The following is a 25,152-nucleotide window of genomic DNA, read 5'->3' as shown; positions in this document are numbered from 1 at the left end:
TGTTAGTATTACGAACGTGTGAATCTGGCGGAGAGATCAATGTCGATAGGACGTGTTGTGGCAAAATGATCACGTTTTTAGAATTGAAATTATGCTAACTTCTTCGAACAATTTTGCCACCAGTTAGACCAAAAGTACCTTATTTCGTCAAAAATCGATTGTGCTGCGTGAGTGGCTTCCCTTTGATTATATTTTCTTGTCGTTTTTTGATTGGCTAGAATTAACCGGAAGCGGGGACTTTGAACTAAATTGACAAACAAGAAAAATCATTTTCTCAGTCTTCAGGAAGTTCAGGTCTACAGTTTCAGACTGAAATAATATACAACTAGAGGTACTACTACTAGTATATAAGTTTAAATATATATGTTAAAATGATAACACTACGATGCTGCCGTTTCACGGACGTAGTTGCATCCATACACATTGACGTGCACAGTTACAGTGCAATAGAAAACATAGGACATACTATTACTACTGTGTGAACCATCGTAAATTTGAAACGGATTTCTTCGATTATGAACAAACTACTTAACTTTGGTTATTATAAACTTACCTGTGTGTTTGTAATGAACTCCCGTTCGATAAAATCCATTGCACAACTAATTATCACAACGATGAGAACAAGTTCTCTCTTGAAAAATTTGAAAATTTACTTGTAATTTCGACAGAGTCGATGTCAACAATGTCTTCGTGACGTATTGGTCGAATCCAATATACCTGTTGCGGGGGTTGGTTAACATTGAAAAATAATTTGACATTGCGATCATTTTGATCGTATATGGGTTTGGGCGACGAAAAATATCAATTGAAGGCAATTACATAGGAGATTTATATGGAAACCATTGATCGCCAGTCTATCAAATTTTCTTCACAATTAAAATATCACTGATTGCACGGATACTCGTAAAAATAAAGTCATGTATAAACTATAAATATCCTATCTTCTTTATGTTATAAATAATTTAACAAGGATCATGAAGCTTACCTCCGAATTATCTGAGTGTATTTTTAATTTTATACGCATTCTTTCGATCGAATAATAACCACTTCAGTAACATCTTTAAGCATGTTGCGGCAGCCCTCAGCGTGTCTATTGGGTGCCCGGGTGGGTATATAATGCTACTAAGCCCGTATGACCCCGTAAGAAGCGGAACATTAATTCTCGATTCGACAGTTTTGACCGAAGTGTGATAAAGCCCGTAAAACGAATGTATAGTTGTGTTTGTGCGGCATGCGTGTTCAAAAGTAAATAATCCCATCCGAGTCGCTAATCAAATAATTAGAACAAAATATTTTAAAAAGTAAAGCTATAAAATTTGCAGAGATTTTACTAGAGTGTAAAAGACGGTAACTAAATACAGGAATGCGGGTAGTTATGTGTGCGAAGGCTCAAACTCAATGCCAATTGTCGTAGGTATCCAGACCACTCGGACCAAAGACTACTCGGACTAAGACCAGTCGGACCAAAACAAGACCAGTCGGACCAATTAAATTATATTATAAGGCTAGACAATATGCTATTTATTTATTATTAAATCACAATACAAAGAAGCAAATAATTCTTATACGGAATTCTTATATTTAGAGTTGTTTGGTTCAATTTTGTGTACGGAAAATAAATCAACGATTAGTTTTAAAATTAATTAATAATGGTGCCAAAAAAAAATATCAATCTAATTTTTCTTTACTCTTGCAATGAGACTCGGTATGTCCAGACTTTTGACAGTTTCTACATATACGGGTATACTGTTCTTGTCTGATAGCCTAATTTTACTTTTTCCACATTCGCGGTATCCCCAGTGGTTTCATTCCGTTCTACCCCACTAACCCCTGGGTTACTATATATGGGGGGGGGGGGGAGACACGTTTTCAAGTTATCCGCCCTTGATGCGTTAATATAAACAGCACATAATAATTCGAAGACCGGACGTTTATATGCCCCTTTTTAAACGTGACTACAAGTGTGGTTCTCGATATTTTGCGATTTGGAATACAATTATCAATTTATTCAAACAACACGTTATTATTAGTTCGAGTAGTCATATTAAAACACACACAATTAGCAATTTATTCAAATAACCCTTTATTATTGGTTCGAGTAGTCATATTAAAATAAACACAATTATCAATTTATTAAAATAACACTTTATTATTGGTTCGAGTAATCATATTAAAACAAACGCAATTATCAATTTATTAAAACAACACTTTATTATTGGTCCGAGTCGTCTTTCTGTTGGGTCCGAATAGTCTATTTGTATGGTCCGAGTAGTCTATTTGTTTGGGCTGAGTGGTCTATCAGTTGGTCCGACTGGTCTTGAACCGAGTGGTCTTTGGTCCGAGTGGTCATGGATTCTTGTCGTAATTGTACTTGAATTTCTGTCACCCCTAATACGAAATGATATCTTCTGCAGAGTGACGTAACCATCTTCCATATTCCAGTAGTTTGTTCATAATCAAAGAAATCCGTTTAAAATTTACCAAGACTTAGACAGTAGGCTAAACAAACCTTACTCAAGTTACTGTCTGAGTCTTGGTAAATTTTAAACGGATTTCTTCGATTATGAACAAACTACTTAACTTTGGTTATTATAAACTTACCTGTGTGTTTGTACTGAACTCCCGTTCGATAAAATCCATTGCACAACTAATTATCACAACGATGAAAACAAGTTCTCTCTTAAAAAATTGAAATATCACAAACTTTTCCCAGAGAAAAATACCAATATGGAAGATGGTTACGTCACTCTGCGGAAGATATCATTTCGTATTAGGGGTGACAGCATAGGAAATTCAAGTACAATTACGACAAGAATCCATGACCACTCGGACCAAAGACCACTCGGTTCAAGACCAGTCGGACCAACTGATAGACCACTCAGCCCAAACAAATAGACTACTCGGACCATACAAAAAGACTATTCGGACCATACAAAAAGACTATTCGGACCCAACAGAAAGACGACTCGGACCAATAATAAAGTGTTGTTTTAATAAATTGATAATTGCGTTTGTTTTAATATGATTACTAGATCCAATAATAAAGTGTTATTTTAATAAATTGATAATTGTGTTTATTTTAATATGACTACTCGAACCAATAATAAAGTGTTATTTGAATAAATTGCTAATTGTGTGTGTTTTAATATGACAACTCGAACTAATAATAACGTGTTGTTTGAATAAATTGATAATTGTATTCCAAATCGCAAAATATCGAGAACCACACTTGTAGTCACGTTTAAAAAGGGGCATATAAATGTCCGGTCTTCGTATTATTATGTGCTGTTTATATTAACGCATCAAGGGCGGATAACTTGAAAACGTGTCTCCTCCCCCATATATAGTAACCCAGGGGTTAGTGGGGTAGAACGGAATGAAACCACTGGCGATACCGCGAATGTGGAAAAAGTAAAATTAGGCTATCAGACAAGAACAGTATACCCGTATATGTAGAAACTGTCAAAAGTCTGGACATACCGAGTCTCATTGCAAGAGTAAATAAGAAAAATTAGATTGATATTTTTTTTGGCACCATTATTAATTAATTTTAAAACTAATCGTTGATTTATTTTCCGTACACAAAATTGAACTAAACAACTCTAAATATAAGAATTCCGTATAAGAATTATTTACTTCTTTGTATTGTGATTTAATAATAAATAAATAGCATATTGTCTAGCCTTATAATATAATTTAATTGGTCCGACTGGTTTTGTTTTGGTCCGACTGGTCTTAGTCCAGGTAGTCTTTGGTCCGAGTGGTCTGGATACCTACGACAATTGGCATTGAGTTTGAGCCTTCGCACACATAACTACCCGCATTCCTGTATTTAGTTACCGTCTTTTACACTCTAGTAAAATCTCTGCAAATTTTATAGCTTTACTTTTTAAAATATTTTGTTCTAATTATTTGATTAGCGACTCGGATGGGATTATTTACTTTTGAACACGCATGCCGCACAAACACAACTATACATTCGTTTTACGGGCTTTATCACACTTCGGTCAAAACTGTCGAATCGAGAATTAATGTTCCGCTTCTTACGGGGTCATACGGGCTTAGTAGCATTATATACCCACCCGGGCACCCAATAGACACGCTGAGGGCTGCCGCAACATGCTTAAAGATGTTACTGAAGTGGTTATTATTCGATCGAAAGAATGCGTATAAAATTAAAAATACACTCAGATAATTCGGAGGTAAGCTTCATGATCCTTGTTAAATTATTTATAACATAAAGAAGATAGGATATTTATAGTTTATACATGACTTTATTTTTACGAGTATCCGTGCAATCAGTGATATTTTAATTGTGAAGAAAATTTGATAGACTGGCGATCAATGGTTTCCATATAAATCTCCTATGTAATTGCCTTCAATTGATATTTTTCGTCGCCCAAACCCATATACGATCAAAATGATCGCAATGTCAAATTATTTTTCAATGTTAACCAACCCCCGCAACAGGTATATTGGATTCGACCAATACGTCACGAAGACATTGTTGACATCGACTCTGTCGAAATTACAAGTAAATTTTCAAATTTTTCAAGAGAGAACTTGTTCTCATCGTTGTGATAATTAGTTGTGCAATGGATTTTATCGAACGGGAGTTCATTACAAACACACAGGTAAGTTTATAATAACCAAAGTTAAGTAGTTTGTTCATAATCGAAGAAATCCGTTTAAAATTTACGATGGTTCACACAGTAATCTCTCAACCCTCCGTGTTTCGAGATAAGACATGAGGCCATTACCTTCAAGGTAGCACATGCGGGAGCGATTCACACCCGGCATTTGTAAACAAAATTGACAATATTTTTAATAAAAACAACAATTGATTATTGTTATTTTAATATTTCTGCCAGACCCAACTACAATATAAGCATATAGCCTAATCATGGATGATCCTACCTGAAACGGGAACAAATCGTTGTTTTTAAAATCGAGGCGTTAAGCTGTTACTAAGACCGCCATCTTTTTAAACGATACGCTGTCATCATGAAGGCGGGGCTAAATATAAGGCTTTTATAACAGCCAATCAAAAGGGCAATCTAAAGCACTGTAACTTTGAATGGATTTCGATGGCGGTGAACGTCAGACAAAAACAACGCTTCATTAATTTAAACGCGAATATTTGGAGTTAGGCGACAGTTGTGCCACTACATTGGCCTCTGTAAGTTTAATTAATCATAATAGCATAAACTTATCTTATTTTAAAGATGTTACATGCATTAAAGGGGCTAAATCTCTAACATTTGGGACCTAGAAATTGACAAAAGTGGGTCGCAACGCATCTAATACTGTAATATGAATGTATATAAACTTATTTACATTCAATGACAATGGTTTCCGTTTTTACTCTAATTTCAAATCAGTTATGTTCGGCGAAATAAGCCAGCAGTCTCAAGCGAGTTAAATTTCTAGCGTCTGGTTATTCCAGTCTACATACGCCGTTTGATTTGGTGCAATGTGTCTAGCCTCGTCCCTCGAGTCTCTTGATACAACTGGGGCTGAAACGCACTATGGTACACGATTCGTGTACCAATGGTAAAATGTTTATTTTGTCTTGAATATTGGATATCAAAAGCCCATCTTTTTACGGTAAGATCACAACATGAATGTTGATTTAATTTGACAAATAAATCGTGTTTTCAATGTTGAAGATTTTGGATGATATTGAGTTAAAGATTTAGCTACTTTCATAAAGAAATTGAGTTTGCCACTTGGAACTAAAGGCACCCAATCGTAGCTAAAAACAAACACATATATCTCAACGTTTTTAGCTACGTTCTCGTAGCTATAGAAAACACACTTCACAGACTTCACTGTTCACAGGCATTTATTTGCAATGTTTGTGCAAATTGTGGCGTCTTCAACTTCATCTCAAGTTCCATCTTCAAATAGAAAGCTTGATCTCGCTTTAACTACATAGATGATCTTATCAAGGCCTTCACGCAATACCCTGCATATTTCGGCACTAATTTCGATTGGGTATTCACAGGCAGCTTGTGAGCCTATCAGATTCCTCGATCATCGCAAATACCAAGTTTCCAAGTCTCGCGCTTTCCAGCTAAAATGTCTTCTAGTACTACCTCTGATAATAGAGTTGCAAAGTTCAAGGTTAGTTCAATGTCAAGGTTTCCGTGGAGGTCACAGTGTCACAACCTCTGATTGGATGCTACTGTTCATGTAGTTCAGCTCTGAACGTAGGTCTTATTTTACTCGGCCTGTACGTTCAGAAACTCTTCTGTTCTATTGAATCCTTGACGAAACTGAGATCCGCCCCAGTCAATCTCACTGGGCAACTTTTTGCTGCTAAACGGTCTTAAATATTGGATGTCAGAAGCCTACCATTTCCCAGTAAGATCACAACATCAATGATTCAATGTTGATTTGAATTGACAAATAATTTGTGTTTTCAATGTGTAAGACTTTGGATGATATTGAGTTAGAGACTTAGCTACTTTAAGTCATTTATACAATCATTTCTTTAAACAATTCTGACATCATTTGCAAAAAGTCACTCATTCAGTTTCAATTTTTTGTCTGTCCGTCACACTTTTTAGATCAATGCCTTGATGGAGTTCGAAGATGAGCATTTTCTGCTTAGGGTAAGCAGAGATAGGCAATTTGATTGGTTGATGCTTTGGGACACGATAACTTTAGTTCTAATTAAGTGAGAGTGATGAAACTTGGTGTATAGTTTCATTACATCAATACCTTGACTAAGTTCGATGATGAGCATTTTCTGCTCAGGGTAAGCAGAGCGATAAGCAATTTGATTGGCCGAGACTTTGGAACACAATAACTCTACTAATCGAGCTAGAATGTACAAACTAGGTGTAGGTGTTTATTTTTTTTATGAGGTCAATGCCTTGATGGAGTGCTAAGATGAGCATTTTCTGTCTAGGGTAAGCCGAGATAAGCAATTTGATTGGTTGATGCTTTGGGACACGATAACTTTAGTTCTAGTTAAGTAAGAGTGATGAAACTTGGTGTATAGTTTCATTACATCAATACCTTGATAAGCAATTTCCTTGGTCGATGCTTTGGGACAAGATAACTTTGATTCTATCTGATAGAGAGTGATGAAACTTAGTGTATAGTTGATAATCAGTTTGATTGCTTGATACTTTTGAAAAAAATAGATGTGTGTTTAATTAATTATTAATATGTGTCATCTATTTATTTGAGGATTTCGGCAGGGGACATCAGCCTCACTGTTGGCTTGGTTTTTTTTAGCGTGTTCTCTGTCCATCTCTTGCAAAATGTTGGTGTATCATGCATGGCAACTGCTTACATACCTAACTGAAGTATTCATTCAGTTTTGCACAATAATGAGGTACCATAATACATGTATGTGGTAGTATAGGTTAGTATTATTGGGTGGAAATGTGCAAACTTTGGACAGTGATATAATTTATACAGCATCAGTTTTAATTGTTGTATAATTAGCCTACTATAAAGAATGATATTCCTAAAATCTTTATCATTTGAATTTTTGGGTTGGCCTTCATTATCTAACTTCAAATAATGACAACCTTCTTGTAAAATTTCATCAGGTTTTCTTATTGTAACCCTAGATTTTAAGTTTTAAATGATGGTGGTGTAATTTGGTTGAATATCTTTCTATAGTTGAATGAATTCTTTGCAGGTTAGATAACTCTGTAATAGACAGAATGGCAGCCTTACAATTTCAAAATCGGGATAAAGAAAATGTTGAAGGTTTCATTACTACCAACAGAGCTAAAGGAAATAGACAAGCCCTCGGGAGTACCTCAATTCTTCAAAATCGTAAGTGCCTGTAAAAGTTTTACTGTTTGACATATAGTCAAATTGAAGTTAGACAATACTTTCATTTTTATGTGGTTTATAATGTTTACACTAACCGTGTTAGTAACACTATAGATGCCAACAATCCAACTGCCCACATTTTCATCTGGACATACATGTATTATATCGTTCCCCATGTCTGCATGTGACATCATTTTACATTTGTTTGTTATGGTCCCTCTGCAGGTACATGTATGTAAATTGTTTTATCCGATTTTTTTGAAACAATTACTCATCCCAAAGATCAAGGAAGAGATCGATTTTTGTCACTTACTATTACATGTATCTGATCGTAATATATCAAATTGGATTATTGCCTCAGATTGAGTGATTGTAAAAAAAATCACATACCTTGTGGACACTCATAATGCTTTTTCCACTTTTTAAATGACAACATTTTCATGTGTATAGTCAAAAATGTGAATGTATTATATTACATATGTATACATAGTTCCTCATCGCCTCTATCTGACAGAAATCATTAGTACTGGTAATGTCTCTGAGTTATACAAGTTGAAGTACATGTAACTATATCATTATTAAAACTCACCCGATCAAACTGGGGACAAATTGTAAGGATGAGTACATGTATATTGTTGTTTAAATGGTCCTTGTCTATCCAACATTACTCTAGTTGTAATGTGGAGTTTGGATCTGACATTTGACCTAGAATATATTATAGCAGCTAACAGGTGTGGAATAACAGAAGCTTTGTTTTATCCGTGTATTATGCTGCTTACATGTACAGTATATTATTTTATTCTAAAATTTATGTCTTGCCAAAAGATTATAGAATAATTTTTAAATACCCACATGTCTGTGGAGTGTGGAAGTATTATGTTGTGCCCTACGTATATCCGGACATCCGATCACCTTTGTCTGTGTGTGGAGTTTAAATGACAAAATAGCAAATAAATGGCGGAAATCGTCGGATCAAATTTTTACTACGATATCGTCTTCAGCACCTGAAAACCCCTGGAAATATATATTTAACGACAAAACAGTAAACAGCAAATAAATGGCCTGGTTGATATGGGATTTTGTTTTGGAACATACCAAATCTTTGACTTGCTTTTTCTCAAAACATACTTTTGTGAGTTGGGTAGCTTCAAATGGACACAGCTCAGTCAATTTTTGCCTCATTCAAACAAACTTTACATCAAATTGACGGCAATGAGTCGAAGAATGTGAAAATAACAATAACTCAATTTTCTAAATTTCCTCATTGCGATTCATTATTCCATGACAGGTCACATATAGGCTACAGTTTCTATCAATTTTTTTTCAAATTCAATGTGAAGCATTGCCATTGGGACCATGAGAGGATGAGCCCTATCAATTTTGCCTGCTTTCTTTCTGGCCATCTCTTGGAAAATGTGGACATATTTTGCATGTCCCCCTTTTGATAAAAATGGTTAATATTTTAGGTGTTAAATCCATCCAGAATACCAATGTTTCTGCATTCATGACACCAAGAAAAACTCTAGGTGATATTTTAAACAGTCAACAGACACCTCACACTATAAAAGGCCAGTCGTTAAAACCAGGCCAGTCGTTAAAACCAGTTTGTGTGAAACCTACGTTGAATTTACAGAAGAGTTCCATTAAATCCAAAAAGAATGTTTCTTTTAAATCGGGCAATATTCAAGAGGTAAGCTTACAGTATTTATACATTTATTTGATTGATCTAGTAATTCCATTACTTCGAGAAAATGGAAAATTAGGATAGTATATTCTCTGCTATTAGCATAGGATTTACTGGTTGTTTACTACCAATCTGAAAAAAGGTGATTTAATGTTATTTTCAAAAAAGAATGGGGGGGGGCATTGTTTTCAACTGGTCATAATTTGAATATCACCAATCATCATTCATATAACTTGACTTTTCACCTTTAACTTTTTATAGAAAGAAAATATTAAGAAACCTAAGCAAGTGTTGGCACCTGTTTCTATGAAAATTGAAAGTAAACAGAGAAAGATAGAATGTGATGACATTGAATTTATGCACCCACCAGAAGATGTTAAAGGTAAATAAGATGTTATTAACCATCTCTGAGAAAGAATAGGATATTCATACAGAGTTAAAGATCATGGAAGATTAGATAACGAGCTGGCAGTTCTCACTGAATCGTACCACAAAGCACACACACATAACAATTTTCGATGTCATCGATTAATCCGACAAGCAGACAATTAAACCACTTTTCGTGAATTCTGATATTTTCTGAAAATGGAGGACAATTGTCAATAAACATATTTAGAAAGTAGCAATTTGCATGTGGATGTCATAAAAGATGCAGGAGACTTTTCATGTACTGATTTATTATCAGTTTATAATATGAACAAGAATTTAATGATATTTGTAGAAAATAAAGAAGCAGCCTTAATGCTAGGAAGATATTTTCTCTCCCCGATATTTAATTTAACAGTGTCTCAATTGAACTGATGATTCAGCAACCAACGTTCAATATATACTTTATTTCCCCGAAATTAAATGTCATGTGCATGTAGAAAGATTGGATAGAAGCTGTAAGATTGTTTACTTATTTCAGTTTCGTATTCTGGCTTTAACTTTAAGATACAGATTCCCCATTCCCCACACTGCAAAACAGATCAACATGTCAAATCGTTTCAGTTACCGGTATCTGGATAAAAAATATCATGTCTTACATTGCCCCTTCGTGTACCATTGAAGTTGGTTCTTTAACATCAGCTTCCACTAAACTGATAATAAACTGATATAGCAGACATGGCGTACCAATTGTAATTGTTCTGTAATAATGAGGTCACCAATTTTGGGTAATGATTACTTACTGACAATTTACAATAAAAGACTACACATGGTAACAATTTGTTGTTAAAGGGGCTTCTATTTTAGTCAACTATCGATTCCTTTTGATGGCATGTAGAAATTTATGTAATTTGGATACTTGATTGACAGTATGCATTGACTCAGAATCTTTGGTGCCGAAATGAAAAGGTCATCAAGATATTATCCGACTGATACATGTTATTGTGCATGTATTCAGCAAGGTTGACCGTGACTTCTACCGATGTATGCTTAAAAACAGCAGGAGGCTTTTAATTCATTTGTGATTTAAACCCGAAAATATATTACTTGAGGTGTAATTTACTGATTTACAATGCATTGTGTAACTTAGTTGTCAAAATGGGAATAGCTATATTAATGGATAAAACTTATGCCCATGGTAAGACCAGCATCTATGTGTGCACATTTTTTAATTTTTCATAATTTGAATAAGTTTGAAATAGTCGATCGATGCAAGTCCTAAAAATATTGAACATATTAATGAAGTAATGTATCGGTACAGGCATAATTCTGTCTATTTTACTAATTCATTATAAGCCAGTAAAATCTGCATGTATAACCACATTAATTTTAAATTGGCAATCTTTTTTTTGCATGCCGTATTAGCTGATATTTGACTAGATATCACTGTGGTGCAATCGCATGATAAATAAACCTATTTCACACCAGATATGGATGTATTGAATGTACGTGCATGAACAGTCTGAATTTAGTACTTAACCTTGAATTGTACTGTACCTGAGGCAATTGAAGTCATTTCAAACTGGACAATCTGGATCAAAATGATTTTTGTCTTCTAATTAGTCACTTTCTTAAATTTTATGCAGCAATATTGCTTTCTATTTTTTGCAGATGACAGATATCCACCACAAGAAGAAAGAGTATCAAACTATTTAAATAAACTCATCAGTTGGCGACCCCCATGTTTATTTGGTATTCCACCAGTAAGTGACGATGATGATGAGGAAGATGAAGAAAGACAAAGAAAAGAAAGAAGAGAAGCATTGTTTGATAACTTGGATGCTTTGGCAGGAATTGAGCCATTTGGTAAGGGAAACAAGAGGCTAAATATTTTATTTTTTTTTTATTTAATGAAAGTCTTTGACCATGTTTGCTTTCTTTCAAGAATAGAAAAAGTTTTCAGTTCATCTATCTATGCAGTTCAAGTTCAATTCAATAGTTGTATCATTTGGCAATGTCTAATGTTGTGTGAGAAACTCGTCTGTTTTTTCCTTGTACTCTGGATGTCTTCATTTACTGAATTTACCAGATGGCCAATAATCATTTAAAAAGAGGTCTTTGGATAGTTATCTAAATTTACCTTTTATTATGGAATTATGGGCCTTTTATGAAATAAATTATCAGCATATATTGTGCCCAAATCACCTGGTTCTTGTGGACGTTGCCACATTTCTAATACCTATCAATCAAGTTGTAAGGCGGACCTTTTATCGAACAAACTGATTTCTGGAAAAATCACTTTCTCTCTATGCATTTTTTTGTGTTTTATTCTTCATGCTATGTATAAGAGATGAGGATGTTTAAATCTGTCAAAAACACATGAATTAAAGATGCGTTATGTAAGAGCTGAATCTGCCTATTGTAGGTCTTTATTTTGGCTTTGAAGTTCTGTTATATACCATTATTTAGGCATTTATTCACATGACAAGCCTATAATCAACTCTCTAGATTATCAAAAGGCAGAGATTAAAACACAGTCATCATGAAATTTTAATGATCTAATTTGAAAATGGGGAAGCAAGGCTAAGCGATAACGGTGATAATGTTGTTCAGAATAAAGTAATTTGAATGAAATTTTCAACATAGGCTATTCATTTTGCATTATCTATTTTTGAACTTACATGTATCTAAATCTTAAATAATGCATCTTTAATCATATTTTTTCAAGTGATGAATAAATTGGAAACAATGCTCATTGTCCACATCCTTCTATGTTCTAATGGGAGGGGGACTGGGTGGCCTGTTATCTCTGCAAGTCATGGGTATTCATCCCTTGTTTATGGATAGCAAATTGTTTATACAATAATAGGTAACCAATTTTTTTTACTCATTTATTTTTTCACAGAAGAAGAGCCAAGATTTAACGAAGAAGATTTAAGCAGTCCAGCAATGTTAGAGGTAGACATCCCATATATTGATGAGACCTTGCCGACATTAGATGATACTCTTCCATCATTAGATGATTCTTACAGTTGTAATATCTCTCCCAGTCTTGGAGTACTACAGTTGAATGACAGTGTGTTGTAAAAATATTGACTTTGACAATAAACCTGTGGACATATCTGGTCAGTGAACATGCGTATGGTTGTGGACATCAATATTCTTGTGCTTTGAGACAGCTAAATAATGTTATGAATCTCCTTTTTTTTGCCAAAAATTCAGATGGCTTACTATAAATTTTGACTTTATGTCAATTGCATGTCACAGAAACATCAAACTGATATTTCTTACTTTAAAGGGCATTTTACATGTAAATATGTTGTATTTTTTTATTTTTTTTAACTCTTTGCTTAGCAGTAAAACTAAATTTTTAAATATTTGTTTCCTATTTTATTGTTTACAAAACTATTTCAGTTTTTAAGAAATTGTCAGGAGACATGATCTCTCAAAGAATTTTAGTCTCGGTCACCCAGAACCTCCTAGTCTTCAACGTACAGAGGGTCTGGGACCATTGTCAATATTTGAAGAAACGTCCATTGCCCATGCGTAACTGGGATTTTGGTTTTTAATGTGGTTGATTATCCAGTCTCTTCTGGCCAAGTCAAGTAATGGTTGAGCCCCTTCCCGCAATAAATCTCATAATTCTTGCATTAATATGAATTGTGATGACGAATTAGGATTAATTTAAAAAGCATAGATATGACCCATGAAGAGAGAAATTTTACAACAAAAAAAAAGGTAAGAGTGTTGGATATTGAACTGGCATGCAATCAAATGGATTTTTTGAAATGGCATTCTTGAATTAATTTCATGGGCGTCAACATCTTGTTTTAGGACTAGTTACTTCTCTTAGAATATTTTTCTGGATGATAAGACTAAAAGAATTTGGTCTAGTCATGTACATCACTGTTGGACACAGCTCACCAAATATTTCTACGCGGTCACCCACGAATGTAGGGCGAAAGTTATTTTTAGTCTTTCTCTCCCTTTCCCTTTTTCCCCCCTTCTGCATGGCGATTTTTGTTGACTTTTTGGTGTAGACTCGAAGAAAATGGTTTGAAAATACATTTTCTACCAGGTTTTGGTGAATATTCTTGATTTTGAGGCGGAAGGATACAAGAGTTGAGAGGTTGGTTAGGTTGAAATGTAGGGTCCAAAATTGCATGTTTTCTTGTCTCTACTTCCAGCGTGTGTATCTCAAGTTTTCCATGGTGAACCTCATACGTGCTTTTGGGCAAGAGGTTGCCACATGTTGCTCCATCTGTGGTAGAAAGCGTTCTACCCAACGAAAATTTGGGAAAAAGTTAGAGCTGGTCTAAGAGACGAGAATTAACATTAAAGTCAATGGGCAAATATTTAGTGATCTGTGGCCTGTCTATGTGTGACAGGCTGAGACTGATATGCCTTAGTTTTGAACATATGAAGATCAAACTCTCAGAAAATATGAATAAAATATTTTGACTACTGAAAAACTAAAAAAAGTTAAATTTAAAAAAAAAAAATCAAAATTTGAAGAAAAATTGTGATTTTACTGCAAATTTCTCAATTTTCAGTTTTTATTTAATTTCTAATAGTAAGAAAAATGTTTTATTGCCCAATTTTGGCTTATTCAACCTCAGAAAGCACAGATACAGTGAACAGTATTGTAATTTCACCAAATTTTGTCTAAAAATCAGGAATTTTCACAGAAAATCTTTGGATTCCCCCAATTTCAATGTAGAAATTAATCCTTTCATGACTACTCAAATGAGTCAAAATGTCTAAAATGCCTCGATTTTCATTGCTAATATAACTTAGATGGGATCTACAAGTTTATCAGGTTTAGAAATAGCCCCAGCTTTCCTACAGAAAATTGAAAATTGGTAAAACTGAGTTAATAATATACAGCAGATGGGTTTGTACAAAATGTTCAAAACAGGGGTTGGCTCAATTTTGCTACTGTTTTACCCAGAACAAGCATTTTTTTCTTCTTTGTAACATTAAATTCTTGCATTTCCTTCACGTAGAAAGCAATATTCCAGTCTTTCTAGCCATTTTTAACTCCGCCATTTCCTTAGGAGAGGCTATAAATGCCCCACCCCACCCTTTTTTATTAATGTGATTTGAGAGATTTAATTGCACCTGTGTTGACAATTAAATGATAGTAATTGGAATTTGTGGTTGAATTACAGCTAGGAATGTTATTTTTCACTAATAAATAGCTATTTTGTAAATTTCAAAGATTTCTAAGCCTTTTTGTTTAAAGTCAAACTTAGAACCCAGAGACATGACAGGCCAATGAGACCACACCCTAATATAAAAATGGTGCAGATGTGTAAATTTCAGCTTAATTTTCAATATTTTCTTATCAAAGTCTAGGATGTGTGGTGTTTGTTGCATTTATGTTACTTATAGAACAGTGAAATGTTAATATTGCTCCTTTTCAGGCCTCCTTCATCTTGTCAACTCTGTCATAACTACTTTTTGGACTTCATTTTTTCAGGCAATTGATGTAAAGGTCCAGACATCTTGCTTCAGCACAAGAATTGCAATAAAGATTTGTATGATGCCTCTGAGCCTTGTGATGTTGAAAACATTGAAATTTTCCCAAATTTGTTGAAAATTGTGTATTCTGTGACCTTTTTGTTAGAGAGGGGTGGTCATAGACCAAATATGGCATTTTTTTCTTTCATCAAGGCCTATTTTTAACCATAATTCATATTTATTGCACATATTTTAGTTTATATGTACATATGTTAGCCAGGGATGGTAAAACATAGCTATTAGACAGATTGCTTTGGTGATGTTACTTCTGCAACCAAAGATTAGATTCATTCAGTCAGTGACATATTTAAGGGGTGGGGATACATGTTTCAGTATAATCTCTAATATTACAATCAATGTAGCTGATTTGTGATTTTTCTGTTTGTATATTGGCCAGGGTTTCTAAAAATATATCCCTTTCCCGTCTGGCTATCTAAAAAGTGGTAAATAATTGGGTTTTTTTAAAGATGCTACATGTGAATTTTGTACATTTTTCATGACATGGCAGTAAAAAATTATATTTTTGAAAAAAAATCGGCAGTAAAAAATTATATTTTTGAAAAAAAATCCAGCTTATGAGTGTTTTCTGTGTAATTTGTTTGTAACTTGTCTAATTTTTTCACAGAACTCAAATACTGCCTTTAATAAGAAAGATTTTTTTAAATTTTAACACAAAGGGCCCATGGACCTGAGATGCACTACTGTACATAAAGCAGCATGTATACTTAAAGGGCCATCATTTTCGCAGTTATTCTTTGATTTTGATTTCCTTTCACCGGTATGTTACCAGAACATATGGGAAGCATATAAAAAAGACTTTTTGGTGATTTCCGAAGTTTCACCCCTATATAGGACACAGCTCACCAAATATTTCTACGCTGTCACCCACGAATGTAGGGCGAAAGTTATTTTTAGTCTTTCTTTCCCTTTTTCCCCCCTTTTGGATGGCGATTTTTGTTGACTTTTTGGTGTAGAATTGAAGAAAATGGTTTGAAAATACATTTTCTACCAAGTTTTGGTGAATATTCATGATTTTGAGGCGGAAGGATACAAGAGTTGAGAGGTTGGTTAGGTTGAAATGTAGGGTCCAAAATTGCATGTTTTCTTGTCTCTACTTCCAGCTTGTGTATCTCAAGTTTTCCATGGTGAACCTCATACGTGCTTTTGGGCAAGAGGTTGCCACATGTTGCTCCATCTGTGGTAGAAAGCGTTCTACCCAACGAAAATTTGGGAAAAAGTTAGAGCCGGTCTAAGAGACGAAAATTAACATTTAAGTCAATGGGCAAATATTTAGTGATCTGTGGCCTGTTGAGAATTACAATTCAAACAGACTTATCTCCCCTATCACATGATTTCAAGTCCTGCAAATTGACCTACTCTTCTATTATGGGCAGGGGTAATTAATGGTAATGGAATCATTACATGTTTTGAAGTTATTGCCATGTAATCAATTACATTCCAAACAGCATGTAATGGTCAATTACATTGCTAATATTTTTCAATTACAATGGCATGAGGTTCCTTGCAGACTTTTTACTGAGTGGGTGGACTTTATACCCTGTACCTTTCTTTAATTGTAATTATTATATAAATTGCACTAAAGTTGAGAATATAGTCAACGAAGTCAACTGTGTAACTACTTTGTTTACAAGTTATAAATATAACCAAGCATTTCAACATGATGCTTGTAGAACATATTCTCATTGTAATATATTAAAAAATAATTATTGCAGTTTTATCAGAACCAAAACATCAACTGTATTACTTAATTAATTATCCATTTAATCGTGAAGGAAAGTTATGCAGTAAATCGGCTCACAATCCACTAAAGATCATAGGCTTGCGATGCCATCTAGAGTTGATTATAGTCTGGATAGGTTAATTAATGTCTAATTAATAATTTAGATAACATTTCAGGCCTAAAGAAAGACCCGTAATAGACAGATTTAGCTCTTGCATAATGTATGTTTAAATATTTATAAATTATGCTTGCTGTTAAGACTCAATGGAAATGGTCCAACAATGCCTGCGTTTATAAAATTGACATATTTAGTAGGCAAGTTCTGCCGAGGGATTTGGATGCCAGGGACAAAAAATTGTTTTGGTTGATGAAGTCTTTTTATGCACGATTTGAGCCTTCTCATTCTCTAAACCATTTTTCAATTCTTGAAGTGAAATTGTATTTTTCTATAAATGTCAAATGACACATGGATAATATCTTGTTGTCATCAAGAGCTCTTCATTTCTGCCTACAAAACATAACAAAACTAACAGCACAAAAAATCCATAATATTTGGAAGTGAGAACAGTTTTGTCATTCCAATATAACAATGATTAAAACTTAAAGGGGCATTATGGGAGATTAGATAAAGAGTTGCCAGTTCTCGCTATGATAGTTTAAAAAATAGACAACGTAGATAGAATATGCTGAAAATTTCAGTCAAATTGCTCTACTCGAAACCGAGATATATAATTAGCTTTTGAATTTTAGGCTAGCCTCGATCATCATTACTAAAGTCAGTACGATAAAAAAACAAAGCCTCATTTATCCATTGTTATATTTAGAAAATCCAAGTAGAGGACGATAAAACCCCCAACACTCAATAATTAAGTAGGGCGGAAGATTCCCTAGAACAGTGCAGGCAAGTCTGGATCTCAGTGATGCATCCGGGGAGGAGCAGGAACCAATCCGTGAAAAATATCAAAAAAGAGAATCCCCAGCAACAGACTTCAAAACACTGTGTAGAGGGTTTTTAAAAGTTATATTTTGAGTCCAGTACATGTTTCGGGCTAATAGCCCTTCATCAGCCAGAGTTGAAAATGTTATATTTAATAATTATCTTAAAAAATGTATTCCAATCTGCTAACTATCGCAGGCTGGCGATGGCATCAAGTGTTGATTATGGTCTGGATAAGTTAATTAATGTCTAATTAATAATTTACATAACATTTCAAGCCTACAGAAAGACCTGTAATAGGCAGATTTAGCTCTTGCATAATGCATGTTTAATATATTATACTGTAATGCAATTAAAACTGGTAACATATTTTAAGTTAAGTCTGTATTTTTGGTATCACACTACAAGGATCACCGACCAATAATTAAATCCAATATAATATTTCTACATATACATCAAGGGTAAAAATTAAACACTGTAAATTTGAATGTTTTATATAATTGTTTTATGACAAATATAGAACTACGCATTTCTATAAAGTGTTGAATGGAGTTGATTTTGTGTGCTATTTCCCTTAGTATCAGGGGGAAAATTTTATACTGCCAGAGGAAGTGGAATCTTTTTCTCTTTATTTAATTTGCAACTCAGGAATCCATAAGATATGCATGCAATGTGATTTAAGTCAGATCGCACAATTGATGATTTCATGGTACCGAATGTGGAGCTATATATATATATATATATATGACAGGTAACTGTAATGTAATATTTGCATGTCTGGAGAACTTTAAGTTGGAAATGGGAATTTAAATATTTTTAATAAATCAAGAAAACGTGTATAGAATGATTCCATAGCAATAGATCAACCTAAAGGAGGATAATGTATTAACAGATATCGGTATATGTATATAGCCGTCACATTTCTATTTAGTTCACCAGAGAGCTGAGAACTCATCTTTTGCTATGCATGCTGAATCAGTGTTTTAGGATCACTCGGAGGGGGGAAATTATTTCAACACAATTTGTGTTTAAAAAAAATTTATTTATTGAATTATTCACACAAGATGTATAATATATATATATTTAATTAGGTATTAAACTTTCCACAACAATATATACCATAGTATGAAGTAATAACCATATAACATTAATAAGAACTTATCAGCATTCATGTTACTAATAGTCATAACCAACAATAAATCTATGCCAATATTAAATCTGCATACTATAAAAACTGGACGATATATTAACAGATATAAAAACAACACAGAGCAAGGGCACTTGAAAAACAAAATTACCACACATGATGGATATTTTTGTTTGTTTTGCAAGCCTAAAGTACTTTACAGGCACACCACAAAATTTATAACAAAATAAAGTACAAATTATTAAGGCTCTCACCAAAAAATTGTGTAAGAATTAGTCATTGCTCAGGCCCACATCATTATTATTATTAATATCACTATTACTATTATTAATATCACTATTATTGATATCACTATTATTAAAATCATTATTACTATTATTATACGTTACTTCTGGATAAGTACACAAGAAAATATATACTACAATTCATTAAAGCATACAAATCATTAAAATAATTAAATAAGACCTAGTCTTAATCGTCACAGCCCACATTATTATTACCAATATACACTGGGAGTGGGGCCTCACTATAAGGCGGTAAGCTATAAGGTGTGTTTCACCATAAGATGAAATGAAATGAAATTGAGTTTACCCCCCCCCCCTTCTTTTCTGCTTCAACCATATTTATAGAGATGGGCATACACCAGTGTGCTATGAGGAAAATTTTCCCTGGACAGCAAAACTATGGCATATTCTTCTTTCAAATTACAGCTGTCAATTGTACACAGGACCTTTCCACTGCCAAGATGACATCACACAGGAAAATCCAAGTAACTTTCGCTGCCAACACTAGAATCAAATCCTGGACCTCAAGGTTAGTGAGCCAGGGCCTTAAGCCCTTTGATAGGGGAGTCACTATACATGAGTATATCAGCAGACCACAACAACAGTGTTTATAGCAAAGCTTAGGTGGCACATATTTATCGTAACCAAAATGCCCTGCTTTGATAGTAACAAGTACCGGTATTAGTCTGAATCAATTGGCGTGGATTGGGCGTGAAATCACAACCAACCAGACTGCCAGAATCCAACCATACACAATTTACACTATTTTGTTCAGTTCAACCTTTGTTGTGGTTGAAAGTAAGACTAATAGGAAAGATCAATTGACCCTTTCACAGCTCTCGCCTCTACAGATGGCAACTCACTTTGTTGCACAACCTTTTTCTCATCAATATCACATCCTTACAAGACATCGAAGTTATTTGAATTCATTTCAACTTTGACTTATATGCAAAGCCCTGCTTAAAATGAGCAAGGCCCTGGGCCAGACTGGAACCGCTGAGTTCCTACTACTCCCTACCGCTACAAAAAGATTGTTTCATATCTTTTTGAATCGCACGCATATTCTTTTAAATAGAATGCATGTGTAAAACAAAATTAAACTTTCTGCAATACAAGAAGAAATTACATATATCTAATCAAATAGGAAATCTATTTAGTTCTGAATGGCATGAAGGCGTGGAAACAATATATAATGGCACGGAACTGTTATAACAAGTGAAATTACTAAATGAGTTGTTACAGAGTTCAGAACGATTTCCGTCTTGGTTTATGGCTACTGAGCACATCTATGTCACAGGTTTTGACCAATCACAGAGAAGGTTGAGGCATTCCAGACTCGGCACCGCTTGACCGATAAGTGGAACTTTCATCTGGAATTTAATAGTTTTTTCCTATTTTTGCCATGAACCAAAGTGCCAATGCCTAAGCTGACCTGTGCTTATATGCCTCACTTCAAGATTTAATGACATTTCTATTATGGTTTTCCTTTATTCTAAATAATTATATTGTTTATAAATGACTTCAAATCTGCTATTGAAAATGTTGTCATTTGGATCAACACACCTTATTAAATTCCAATGTCTTTGTAAAAGTTTTACAACCAAATTATCAGAGTTACTCCTGTGAACTGTGAAATAATTAATTAAATACATCATACATTACATGCTAATAGAATTTACCTGATACAATCTATAATGGTATATTATGTATACATCAATGTGTCTTAAACATTAATAACAATAAATATCTACAAATAACAAAACTAAAGAACAAATAATACTTTTGATATGGCAATATATGACATAAGGAGCTAAACCTTTTTCATTTAGATCAAAATAAAGTACTGATTAAAACACAGATCCTTTTTCGTTCCATTTTTTTATAGTTCAAAATATCGAAAGGAACCAAGATCTTTGGGTTATAAACATGCATTTCAAGTTTCATCGAAATCAGATGAAAATTGGGACCTAGAGTGTCCACAAGCTTAAAACAGAATTTTTCGTACAATCAGGGGCCATAATCTATGAAGTTATGGACCAATGCATGCCAATATCGATAGGAACTGGGATCTTTGGGAGATAGACCTATATATCAGATAAAAATTGTGACCTGTAGAGTGTCCATAAACAAATTGTGGACGGATGGATGTTCAGTTGCGATGTCATAATACGTCCACATGAACATGTGGGTGTATAAAATTGAAACGAAATATAGATCTCTATTTTAATCAGATTGTGATTTGGGTTGATGTGATTATTTTCATTAGTGAATTAACAAGCAGAAGTCAGTTCATTTACTTATTTATAGACATATAAAGACTTCTTAAAACAAATCAACACATCAAATCGACAATTCCATTTATTAGGTACCCAAATCAAAGATGTTGCATCCTTTTACATAACAATGGTTGAACTCTTATACATATTAAGACTTCAATGTCAAGATAAAATATGTGAAATAAACAAAGATATTAATAATATATTATCTATAATATCCAGTGTCTCAGGAAGGAAGTTAGTTGGGCAAGAAACCTGTCATACATGTTAAAGCGGAAATTGCAAATTTTCTAAGAAAGTCAAAACATAATTATTTCTATGTCTTTTGCTCAATAGGTTGTCAACTCACAATTATACGATCATAGGTGTCATTCTCACACTTAAAACTCATTTACACAGGAAATAATAATACAGTTACCTCCCTTGTTTTCTATTCTCCACCATGGAGTATATAGCTTTTTTCAAACGTTTGAAAATGAAGAGGAAAATGATATTTTTGCCAATTTCTCAGCTGGCAATAGTGAATTATAGGATTAATAGGATTATTCTTTAACAAGGTAGGACTGTTTATGGATACCATCTATTTTCAGACTTTATTTTAATAAATTTTAAAAATATAACTTAAAAATTTGCAATTTCCACTTTAATACAATTTTAAAACATTTTATAATAAATATAGCTTCATATTTGTAATTTGAAAAAGAGTACATGACAAAAGATCAATAACATTTCAGTAAAGATAATAGACAACATAGGATATATAATACTGAATATATAATAATAACAAAAATCATAACAAGAACCATAGATAGGGTCATATTAAAAGCTATGATTAATAATCTCACAACATTGATGTAATAAGACAAAGATAGGTTGCCAGGCAACTAAATCGTCCGTGCAGTCAAGAAGCTTTAATGATGTGGAGGTGGCATGATGTCATTTTGGTGAAGTCATCGACGCCATATTGGTTAACTCAAAACAGCGTCACTCTAATTATTTTGACAATATGCCGGGCTGTTCCGGGTATCCCCCTGGGATAATTAGGTATTATGTTAATCTCGTTTTAAAACAAAAGTTTTATATTTATTCCACACAACCAATTATTTTTAATGTTTTGGGTTAACCAAAATGGCGTCACTGACTTCAATCATCATAATGGTAAAATGACGTCATGCCGTTTCCAGTTCATGAAAGCTTCTTGTCTTTGTTTCACTAATTTAAAGGATGCATATAAATTTCACACAGATCGGATGATAAATTTTGTCATTAGAGCGTTCACAAGGTGAAACAAGGGCCATAATTCCAGAAGAAATTAATGGAAATTATTGAAATTAAATAGGCTGCTTCATCTCCGTAATGTAAACAACGTACATGTATATCAATTTCAAAACAATCAGATTATAATTGTAGCCTGTAGAGTGTTCACAAGAAAGTGTGGACAACGGACCATCGGAGGCGACGGTAATATACGACCACATTTTCATGTGGGCGTATAAAAATCCAATTAACGAATTAAAATCAAGAATCAAGCTTTTCTACACTAGCCTTTAGTTTTGTGACAAATTAAAATAATTTTTAGCTTAAACATAAGTAGTCTAAAAATTATTCCTATGCATATATTATACTTTTAGAAGTAATTGTAATACTTTGTGTACTCCAAATAATTATGGTCTACCTATAATAATACAAAAATTGCAAAAAAATTAATAATTTAGTAGTGTATGAATGAATATACATTAAACAATCTATCAAAAGATATAAATACATGATAAATGCAGCCGTAGAACATTTCTACAGATATAGAGCATTGTAAAAATGACTAAAAATATTGCCAAATTTATGTATTACTTATTAAAGAACAAAAGAGAATACATTTCGAATTATTCACCCATGATCGAAGAATATCGGAAACAAATAGCATTAAGGCCATACAAAAAAAATATTCCGGTTCTGACAATGCTTCCTAAAAATCTGATGAGGGAGTGAGGTTTTTGTTTTTGTGTGTTATTTTTGTCAATGTATCACTACTGAGTTAAATGACAAGTCCCTCATAAACATTGCATTTCAAGGCACTCTTTTATCTTATCATGTCAAGTTGATTGTATGATTATCCAGTTTCATTTATGACTTTTAGTAACATTTATTAGGGCTGTGTAAATTTCTGGATTCATTAGAATTTTTTTTATACTTACTTCCTTTAACCGTGGGAAAACAATTACGTGCGCTAATAAATTAGACTGTTTTTATTCTATTTTTAAGGGATGTGGGAGTACATGTACCTGAGAACCAGAATATTATTTTTATATGACCAGTGTCCTGATTTAAATTTGAATAATATGTCCTCATAAAAATGTTGGTGTATATCATGCAAACACAACTGGGGTGAATTTAGGATTAAATGGTAGGGAAAGGGGGGGGGGGGTCAAGACAATGACTGGCAAAACTTGAAGAACTATACGCAAAGGTTCTAAGTGCACTTTAAAACACATCTGAAATCACCAAATGTGATGTAGAAATCAATAATATTCAAAATGTTAAAATGTTCTCTTACGGATCAGCTTAACCCAAACCATAATGCCAAGTTCTCCAATATGCTGATCTTTAGAAGGTATAGTGATAGATAGTCTTTGTGTTATTGGTAATCACCAACCAAATACTAGTAGTGTACATAAGATATAACAAATAGTGTCAGCGATTCCAGTTTTTCTACCTAGTTATAGTGAACATAAATTGAGTTCAATCACACAACTGATGTCTTAGAATTACACATTCAAAGTATTAACAGATTGAAAAGTTATTTGCTCAGTTCAAGATGTACCATCAAAGCAAGTTTGAAAACTGCCAAGGGATCTTTTACGTGCAAGCCAATATGTACACAGGACCTTTGTTTTTCGTGCCATCTGAACAACTAGACAGCTTCTTTGTCAGGTCCTTCATCCAGCACCACTGACAAGGAGAAACCACGCCGGAAAATCCTAGTGTACTTTGCCTGCCAACACCGAGTGTCAACCTGCGACGTCCAGGCTACCGAGCCACCGGTATTTCAAAGAAACCGGACGAAAATCATCTAATGTGACAAGAAAAGCTATGTTTATAGTTTGATACAGACATATAAAAATTATTCATAAGACGATTGTGAATTAGTGAAAGGCATATTTATCTACTCTGTAACAAATTGATATGTGTACAAAGAGTCCTAGAGATATATTTAATAGTTCTGGAGATCTGATCCAGTATAATAATTATCTACTAAAAAGTAAATATTGTATCATAGGCAAAAGGCATCACTACCATAGCCTATTGATGTGTGTATAGAATTCTTTAAGGTAAAAGTAAATATATTGATTTACTGTTTTTTTACAACTGGTGTAATAGGTTAGTGTGTGTACAGAGT

At 33.7% G+C, this 25,152-nt stretch overlaps 1 long non-coding RNA gene across 1 annotated transcript; it reads left to right on the top strand.

The window, feature by feature from the left end:
* The first annotated feature begins 215 nt into the window (after positions 1 to 215).
* Positions 216 to 13,216, top strand: LOC126816518 (uncharacterized). Its single transcript, XR_007678436.2, has 6 exons — positions 216 to 331; positions 7,661 to 7,800; positions 9,267 to 9,490; positions 9,746 to 9,866; positions 11,522 to 11,716; positions 12,756 to 13,216. It is a non-coding gene; the product is annotated as an uncharacterized LOC126816518 (long non-coding RNA).
* The last annotated feature ends 11,936 nt before the right edge of the window (positions 13,217 to 25,152 follow it).

The sequence above is a fragment of the Patella vulgata genome, chromosome 3, assembly GCF_932274485.2.
Source record: "Patella vulgata chromosome 3, xgPatVulg1.2, whole genome shotgun sequence".
NCBI classification, from domain to species: domain Eukaryota; kingdom Metazoa; phylum Mollusca; class Gastropoda; family Patellidae; genus Patella; species Patella vulgata.
The sequence above is the reverse complement of the archived record's forward strand: the minus strand, read 5'-3'. Positions and strand labels throughout refer to the sequence as shown.